We start from the raw sequence: 8,985 nt of genomic DNA, 5'->3' as shown, positions 1-8,985 counted from the left end.
TTGGAGGTGTACAGAGATTTTAGCAGTGCTGTTTCCTGCCTTTGAAATTGAGCAAGACTAAACTAGAAGCAGAATATGTGAAATCCAGTCCAATATGCAGAATGACTGGGGTTAGTGTGGGAAAGCTAAATATAGACAGTGCCTCTAATCAGAGTTGGAAGGCCAGGAATGGAGCAGTATGGCACACAAGATGCAGAAAGACATTCAATTAACCTTAATTCAAATGCAAGGTTGCAGTCTGTGCTGCTGTGCTGGCTGAGCGTGTGCGTCAAAGTACCCATGATATTTTGGTGAGGGCATTGCGATCTGTTGAGATTTTCACAGCCCACATCTAAAATCTATTTTTAGACTTCAGCTCTTAAAGGAGAAAAAAATAAGGGCAAGTTAGGATAATTTTCTAAGTCTTAGAAAAATACGTATTTCAATGCTGACAACCTTAATGGCCAGTTACGGATGAGCTACAAACCCCGGAAAATGGGGCTTGTAATGGAAACTGCAATTCAACCGTGTAACGATAGCATTGCAGATGGGACACAGCCATTCCCTGCCTGACTGAACTGGCTGTCTCAGACTTCTGAGGAACTTACCCACTCCGTACCCATCCACTCTGAGCTGGAAGGGGATCAGCAAACATCTCCTTAGATGCTAAGCTTCAAAAATAGCAGCATATTGAGTAGTATCATGGCTGATTTCAGGCCTGGAAATAGGAGAAGGACATTTGGAATAGACTGTAGATAGCTGGCAAACTGAGGAATAGCTTGCTAGGGGAGAGGGGAAAGGAAAGAGGAAAGAAGCATCACTTCAGTGGCTTAAACCATGCACATAGAAAAGGGACAGATGTTTCCTATTGGAGCATCCCCTTATAAAACAGCTTCATCCCTGCAAAGCAGCACACTGCAGCTTCTATATATAACTGCAGAGTAACACAGCATGGCCGAGGGTTTACAGAAGCTTGTTTACTTGTAAAACATTAGGGACAAAATCAGATAGCTAGGAGCAGGTGGGATGTCTCCTGATAAGCACCCAATATTGCCATGTACAGCAGCACACTGGTTTTGTCTGCCTTCACAGAAGGTGCTGTTACATTCCTGCAGCCAGTGGTTGTCAGTTCGGATTGCTACTTTCTGCATTTCTGTAAAAGCATCCAGAAGGTTGAGCTTTAGGCCATCCAAGGCCAGATAATTGAGGGCTAATGTAGTCTCCATATCCTTAAGTCTGTTTCCATGCACAAGTGCATTATGGTGTTTCATTACCAGATCATATAACAGTGTGATGTGACAATGTGACATACTATTCAGCAAAACAGGAAATGTTGAGAAACCTTTCTGTGTTATTCACATCAGCAGCTTTCAATAAAAAAAGTGGCATGCCCTCCATGATGGAATGAGTACAGATGCATTAGTATTCCTCATAGAGCATCACTCTTGTCATTATGGTAATGACAGATTTTGCATGCTTAACCTATCACTCATAAAAAGAGTATGTTTGTTTCCATAGATGCAGATTGTTCTCCCCCCCACATGTACTCAAGTAAGTGAGACAATTCCAGGATTAAGGGTCTCAGTAATGTCAGTAGGATTAAAGCAAACATTTTTCAGAAGTGGCTGGGATTTGTTAAAAGCCTCTTTCTTTAAAGTGTTATTTTTGATGCATTCCAACAAGCCCATGTTTTCACTAGGTTCACTACATACTGCAGTGCCTCAGCTGCAGAATCTGGATTCAGATTCATAGCTGGACCAAAATCTCAGGTCTTCTGCCCTTCACAGAAACAAAATAATTTGTTTTATGACAGCCAGACTCCCTAGGAGCAGGACTTAGTATCAGGAGATAAGGACTCCCTTTCCAGATACACTCTCGGGTACATAATTTCGCTTGTATTTCAGTTTCACCGTTTCTGAAAAAGAGGTTAAATGAACTTTTGTATGTGGTGAAAGAGAATCATATCTGTAGGATACATAAAGCATATTAGTATATCTATATTCAAAGCATTATTTGATAATATAAAATATTAAACTTCAGAAAAAAAAAAATCCTTGAGGACACTCTCCCAACCTTATAAAAAAGTCCGTACTTATTTACTTATTTGTTTCACAAGCATTTCCATTCAGTCCTTGTTAACGATTTCTGCCCACGAGGTCGCCCAGGCAGCCCAGTCCCAATAGGGCACAGCATTTGGATAAGCTTTCCCTGACTGTAGTTTGCTGGAAGTGCCCTTGCTGGAAAAGCAGGGCTGTGCAGTCAGCAGGGGCAGGGGATGGTGCTCGCCAGGGTGTGAATTCGAAGCATTAGCTGCTCTCCATTAACTCCCTGAGTAGCAAATGTGTCATTGTGCTCACAGGAGTGGTCTTAGCACAGATTAAGACTATCAACACAGGAAGCTGGTGTGGAGTAACTAGGGTTGTATAAATGCACATTTTAGCTTAGCTGGTACTGTAGACAAGCCTGCTGTCTATCCACCTACTTATTTTGTGTTCTCGCAATACTATTTTTCTTCAATTGCCTCACTTCTGAATATGATTGTGGACCTATCTTCCTTTTTGTCCTTTAGAGTAATTTGTTGCATGCTGCCCACCAGGCAAAGCTTCAGCTCCTGCAGCTGGCCTCACGTGTAGCACCAATGGTCTCTGAGCCCTCAGCACTAGGCTGAAAATGTGGATGTCATAGGCTAAAAGCTCAGCATAAACCCACTGCCATATTTCCAACTGCAGCTGGTATTCTCTCTGTGGCCATCCTCCTCCATCCTCTACAACCAGCTTCATCTTTGTCCTCCTCCCCTGCAGCCCTTTGTGGCTGGCTTGGTTAGAGCTGTTTGAGAAACACAAAGTCTTTATGCACTCTAAGCATGAACTCACTGATTCCCATATTCCAAGAGTGCAACGTGCTCAGAGGACCATATGGAACCATGCCTGATCAGAGCTGATATGATTTAATTGCTCATTTTGTAATAAACTCAAAAATTCCAAGTTGTCCAGACTCCTTTGGCTGGATATAAAGCTCATCATTGTGGCCCAGAAATGCTGTAAACTTCCCTTTAGCACATGCTCTGCCTCACTGCTGGCTTTGATGCTGTTGCTCAGGCTTGTTGCCTGGTGGTTGCATGGTAAGCTGCTTGGGACAGGATTGATGTCCTTTATACTTCATCAGGGGCTGGGAGAATGGGGACCCCTATCCTGTTACACGGGGCACAGCCGCGGCACAAGTGATGGTGACGGTGATTACAGCTGACAACTGAAATAAACGGAGCTCTGCAGACCTTGTCCCCTTCAGCTGCATTAACATTGAAGGGCACAGAATACAGCCCATGTTGAAAGCTAGGATGAAACTGGTAGGGTTACAGTGGTGTTTTCCCTCCCCTTTCCACAACCAGATTACACACCTTATTAAGAACATTTTCCTGCATAGTTTGTGTTATTCCTTTGCCCTCAATGGTGAAGGAATGCAAGTGCAAGCCTTTTCTACAGCTTTTCTACAGCTTTTCTACACTTTCTGTCTTTCTCCCTTGCTAGAGTGTGTGGGACTCAATGCCTAATCCATACAATTTCTAGGGCATGCTACTTGAAGAGAATACACCATTCTTAATAGAGGACATCACCAAAACGCTTGAACAATGCCCCATTGTGAGGGTGGAGAGAGGTTGTTGGTGGTTCAGCTCCAAGCCTTGAATTCCCTCTGCTAACCCTGCAACTGACCCTCGGGAACCTTTTCGCCTTTCCTGCTTCCCCTGTCTTTTCCTGAAGAGTCTTTGTTGCCTTTCTGTTAAAAAGGGTCCTTGGTGTACTCATTTGCATGGTGATTTGCACTTCCAGCTCACAGATAATCAATAGTCAGGAAATTGCTTGAGTTCCAGAAATAAAAAATAAAGGTCAGGAGATGATAAATATTGTATTTAAGGATGTGCTTTGCAGAAGAGAAAGAAGACTGTTCCCATCTGCTCCCAGCTTCTGCACTGAACCTCTTTCAAATACAGAGTTATTAATTCAGTAAGTGGGAAATTCTCCTCAAAATCCTCTCTGAAAGCTTGATGAGGTGTATGCCCACTTCCCTGTAACTCAGGCAGGATTCTAACTTTTATCACAAGGCCATCATAAATAATGGATTTTAGGCTAAGTTGGAATCATTGCTAGGAAGTCTTACTGCTCCCCAACCACAGATGGACACCTTGTACTGATTTCCTTGCTGAAAACATTCATAAATGTAGATTTTGGCTTCCTACCCAGGGCTTTGAAGAAACTGCTCTTATAAAATCTCTCCTCTCCTCACCGAGAGGTTTTTTCCCCTTCCAAAGCTACCGGTGTCTCAATGCAAGTAAGTTTAGCCAGGATGTTTCTCAGAGCATATATTTTGAAGAGGGTGTAGCTACTTCTCACTTTTGACCCTGCAAGCCTGCACTCAGGCACTAAGATTACAAGCTTACTCAAATGCAGCTTTTAAATATCCAAGTGAAAAGTGTGTGTGTGTGATGATGGTTCCGAGTTTCTGGTTAGGTCAAGTAGGTAAGATTTATGATGGTCTTCAGTTTTAATTTCCAGGTTTCAAGTAAACACTTATTACTAGTTTTGTAAACAATGTGATGAATAAATGTGTTTCTGAGCTTCAGCAACTTTAACTTCTTTGATAATATTGGCTTTTAATTAATTCATTTATTTTTAAAATAAGTATAAGCAGATTAACTACTGCCAGTGTGAATGTTTGGATTTATTGATTTGACAGTTTAACATTGACCTCCTGTCTTGGTCAATATTTGCCTAGGAGGTTATTAAATCTTAGTGTCTTTTACAAATGTCAGTATATATATGGTAACTAGAGCAGAAGAAAATTGCAATGCTAGAAGTTTTATTAACCGATAATGAAAGTTTGGTAAAACTAATTATTTTCAGGTTAAAGTCAAATTAATCAAACCACTGGGCTGCTTTTTTAAGAGTGGTCAAGTATCTTGACCTGCAATTTAGAGATGCTTAGTTTCAATTTATCTGAGTTTAATAAAGGAAAGCATGGGGTGGGGGGAGAAGAACCCACCAAGACGTTTGATTTATAGTGGAATGAAACATTTTGTTTAACCACAGATTAATATATTTGTTTGGATGTGGAAGAAAAGCCAACTGAAGGAACAAAAAGAAAACCACAACTCTTTTCCTCTCACTTCAGCTAACAAACAGAGAAAGTAATGCTCTGAGCAGTGCTTGTTATTGCATTTGCTATATTTCACTGGACATATCAGGAAATTTCTCTTCATTATGGCAGTCTAATTTAGATTTTAGGAAAACAGGGGCGAAAAAAGACAGACAAACATTTATCTCCAGGGAGGAAACAACTGATTCAGCTGCAGCCAGCTGTTTCCATACATTTAGCAGAGTACATTCCTCCAGGGCTCCCACACTGCTGACCTATAAAAGGTGAGGGCAAGTAGCTTCTCAAGGCTTCTCAAGGTGTTATCTTTCCAGGCTAGACACAAGATTGTTAACAACATGAAAAAGGGAAATAGTTTCCTTTTTTCTGATTGCTGGAGGACTTGTTTTCCTCCTTCTAACAGGTTTCTCACAGCTCTGTCACTTAATGATAAAAGGAGATGGCACCGGTCCCCATCAAACATTCTTCCCATTTCTCTGGGCATAGGTATTTAACAAAAAGGAATGTTCCTCTAAAGTTTTGCCCAGCTCTTCTCTGAATTACTGCAGGATGGCTCATGCCATTCCACAGCTGTTGTCTTGTTTACATAGCATGGTTTAAATGGACATTCCCATCATGGGACATATGGAGCATGGATGTTACATACTGCATTCTAGAATAAGGCTGGTTAAATCCCATTTTTATGGCTTGAGTTTTCAAGTCCCTGGGAGACTTTGCGGCAGGAGACTGACAGGAGGGACAGGTGTATCGTGGCTTCAGCCTGGTGACAGGTTTTCACATTCAGCTGCATTCTTCCAGCAGCAAAGGGCCGAGCAGCTGGCAGCCCCCAGGCCTCCTTGCCTCTGCAGGAATGCCTGTGGCAGGGGGAAGAATGTGCTGCTCCCTGCCCCACCACGCAGCCGCATTGCAGCACGGGCACGGCTGCTGATCCTGCTCCTCAGGTGAGGCCTCCCTGGGATGCAGCCTCTGTTACCCTTATTTGCCCTGGATGGGGGCCGGGGCTCCTTACCTGGAAAGATGCTGAGCATTTTTAGGCAGTGAGCAGATCTCATAACAGAGAATATGCAAAACCAGGGCTTGCTGAAATCAGATCTCTTTTTGCAAACATTTTCAAGTTTGGAAATAGTTCATCATGTTTCCTTGTTTGCTTAAATGGAGATTTTAATAGGAATATTAATTCAATTACACAAGTTTTTGCAGGATACAGTGTGAAAAGGGTCCTCTGAAGCCTGTTCTGCTTGTGAGCAAGGCAAGTCCAGTGAGATTCCTAGATCCTTCATGTGCCTACATTAGGAAGCTCTTTTGAGGAATAGGTGTATAACACAACTGAGAAAGCCCAAAAACAAATAAAGAGTGGGCTTGTTTTGCATGGCATCTAAGGACAACTAGATCTGAAGCAAAGGGCTAAATTACACTTTGTACTACATGGATATGCTATGGAGGACAGTACATCCTCTCCACTCCCTCTCTCTCCCCCATGTTGCATCCCTCATGGTCTGCAGAAATGTTTCTTCACAGCTCAAGGGGAGGAGCTGGCACTGCTGGCCAGGTTGAGAAGTTTCTGTAGAAGCATAAAGCTGGGGTCAGCAGGCTGGGCATATATACTGGCTACCCTGGCAGAGTGGGCATAGGGAAGGCTCCCTGCAAGGCTCTTCCCCCAGCTTTCACCCTGGCTGTCCCTCTCCCTTCTCTTGTGCACATTTGTGGTGCCATGGCAGCGGGCAGGATGAAGTACTGCACCAGATCCCTGTCCTAACTATTCAGGCTATGAATCCAGCCACAGGAAAAATAGCCAAGGAAAAGCAGGAAGCAGTCAGCGTCTTTGGTTGTAAAAGAGGAATGGTGTGAGAATCAGGGTGAAGTCCCAGCCCCACACCCCATCACATCAGCTATAGCCGGCAGGCAAGCGCTCTGCGGAGCCTTTCCTTGCAAGATGTGTTACAGGTATTTCTGCATCCAAGCTATTTCCTCTTTTTTGTTTTCGCCTTTGAAGGTCACTGTAAGGGTGAGCTGTGTCATTGCGCAGCTCAGGAAAGGCAGGTGCTACAATTGCCTAGTCTGAAACACCAGGCAAGAGCATTAGCTCTTTTGCAAGGAGAGCAAGCATCTGGAATCTTTCTCCTTCCACAGTAATCCCATTTGCTGTGAAATGATTGAACTCAGATCCCTGAATTTTCCTTGAAGACTATCTACAAGTTCCAGCCAGCAGATCTGCAGCAATCTAGGGGGTAGGGGATATACAAATCCCCTTCATTTATGGCCACCTTCCTCCCACCCTCCTCCTAAATCATATTGTCTCCCTCCCAGTAGCAGCAGCAGCAGCGAGGGATGCATCCAGGCCATGGCAGGGAGGACAAGGCGGGTGTGGAGCTGCAGTGTTGCCTGGTAACCTGGTAAGCACCTGCAGGGAGCACGGAGAGCCAGAGCTGGGGCCGTGGTGCCGCATCTCTCACACAAATGGGTGCAATGGGTGCCGCATCTCTCACACAAATGGGTGCAATGGGTGCCGCATCTCTCACACAAATGGGTGCAATGGGTGCCGCATCTCTCACACAAATGGGTGCAATGGGTGCTGCATCTCTCACACATATGGATGCAATGGGTGCCGCATCTCTCACACATATGGATGCAATGGGTGCCGCATCTCTCACACAAATGGGTGCAATGGGTGCTGCATCTCTCACACATATGGATGCAATGGGTGCCCCATCTCTCACACAAATGGGTGCAATGGGTGCCGCATCTCTCACACATATGGATGCAATGGGTGCCGCATCTCTCACACAAATGGGTGCAATGGGTGCTGCATCTCACACATATGGATGCAATGGGTGCCGCATCTCTCACAAATGAGAGCAATGGGTGCCGCATCTCTCACACATATGGATGCAATGGGTGCTGCATCTCTCACACAAATGGGTGCAATGGGTGCTGCATCTCTCACACAAATGGGTGCAATGGGTGCCGCATCTCTCACAAATGGGTGCAATGGGTGCCGCATCTCTCACACATATGGATGCAATGGGTGCCCCATCTCTCACACAAATGGGTGCAATGGGTGCCCCATCTCTCACACATATGGATGCAATGGGTGCCCCATCTCTCACACAAATGGGTGCAATGGGTGCCCCATCTCTCACACATATGGATGCAATGGGTGCCCCATCTCTCTCACAAATGGGTGCAATGGGTGCCGCATGTCTCACACAAATGGGTGCAATGGGTGCCTCGCAGCTGGCCTGAGCATCAGGAGTGCTCAATGTGCGCCCCTCCTGTACAGCAGCTTCATGCTGGTCGCAGCATTTGAGAGGTTTGGCTCCTTTTCTCGTCTCTGCAATCAATGTTGTGCCCTTCAAGCATGGCTTTGGAACAGTCCAAGTTCATAAGCACGATGTAAGCCTACTCTGCACAGATGGATAAGGATCTGACCCTCAACACCATGGCAGAAGGGCTCAATGGCACAAGAACTCATTTATTTATGAAAACATTCCTATTTGGTTATATTTATAATATAACTTTTTATGATGTTCTGAGAGTCTGTTATGTGATATACTTAAAATACATTTTGGGATTCTGACATATTTGGATTTGGTCAGATGTGGAGCTTGGCTCCAGATCAGAATCTCACTTACATTAAATCTAGTTGTGGTATGAAACCCTAGAACTAGGATTTGTATTCAAACTAAACAATACTAGGATCCTACAAGCAGTTCCTGTAAGAGCTCGGCTATATTTGGTGGCTACCTGAGCAGCTGAGGGCTTAAATAAAGCCTGCACTGCTTCTCAACTTTTACCAGCATGACCAGCAGTCTTGTTAAAAAGAAAAAAGAAATTAGGCTTAGTTTTGAAACCTAAATG

Source organism: Melospiza georgiana, chromosome 5, assembly GCF_028018845.1.
Source record: "Melospiza georgiana isolate bMelGeo1 chromosome 5, bMelGeo1.pri, whole genome shotgun sequence".
Lineage (NCBI taxonomy): Eukaryota > Metazoa > Chordata > Aves > Passeriformes > Passerellidae > Melospiza > Melospiza georgiana.
Note: the sequence above shows the minus strand (reverse complement) of the source record.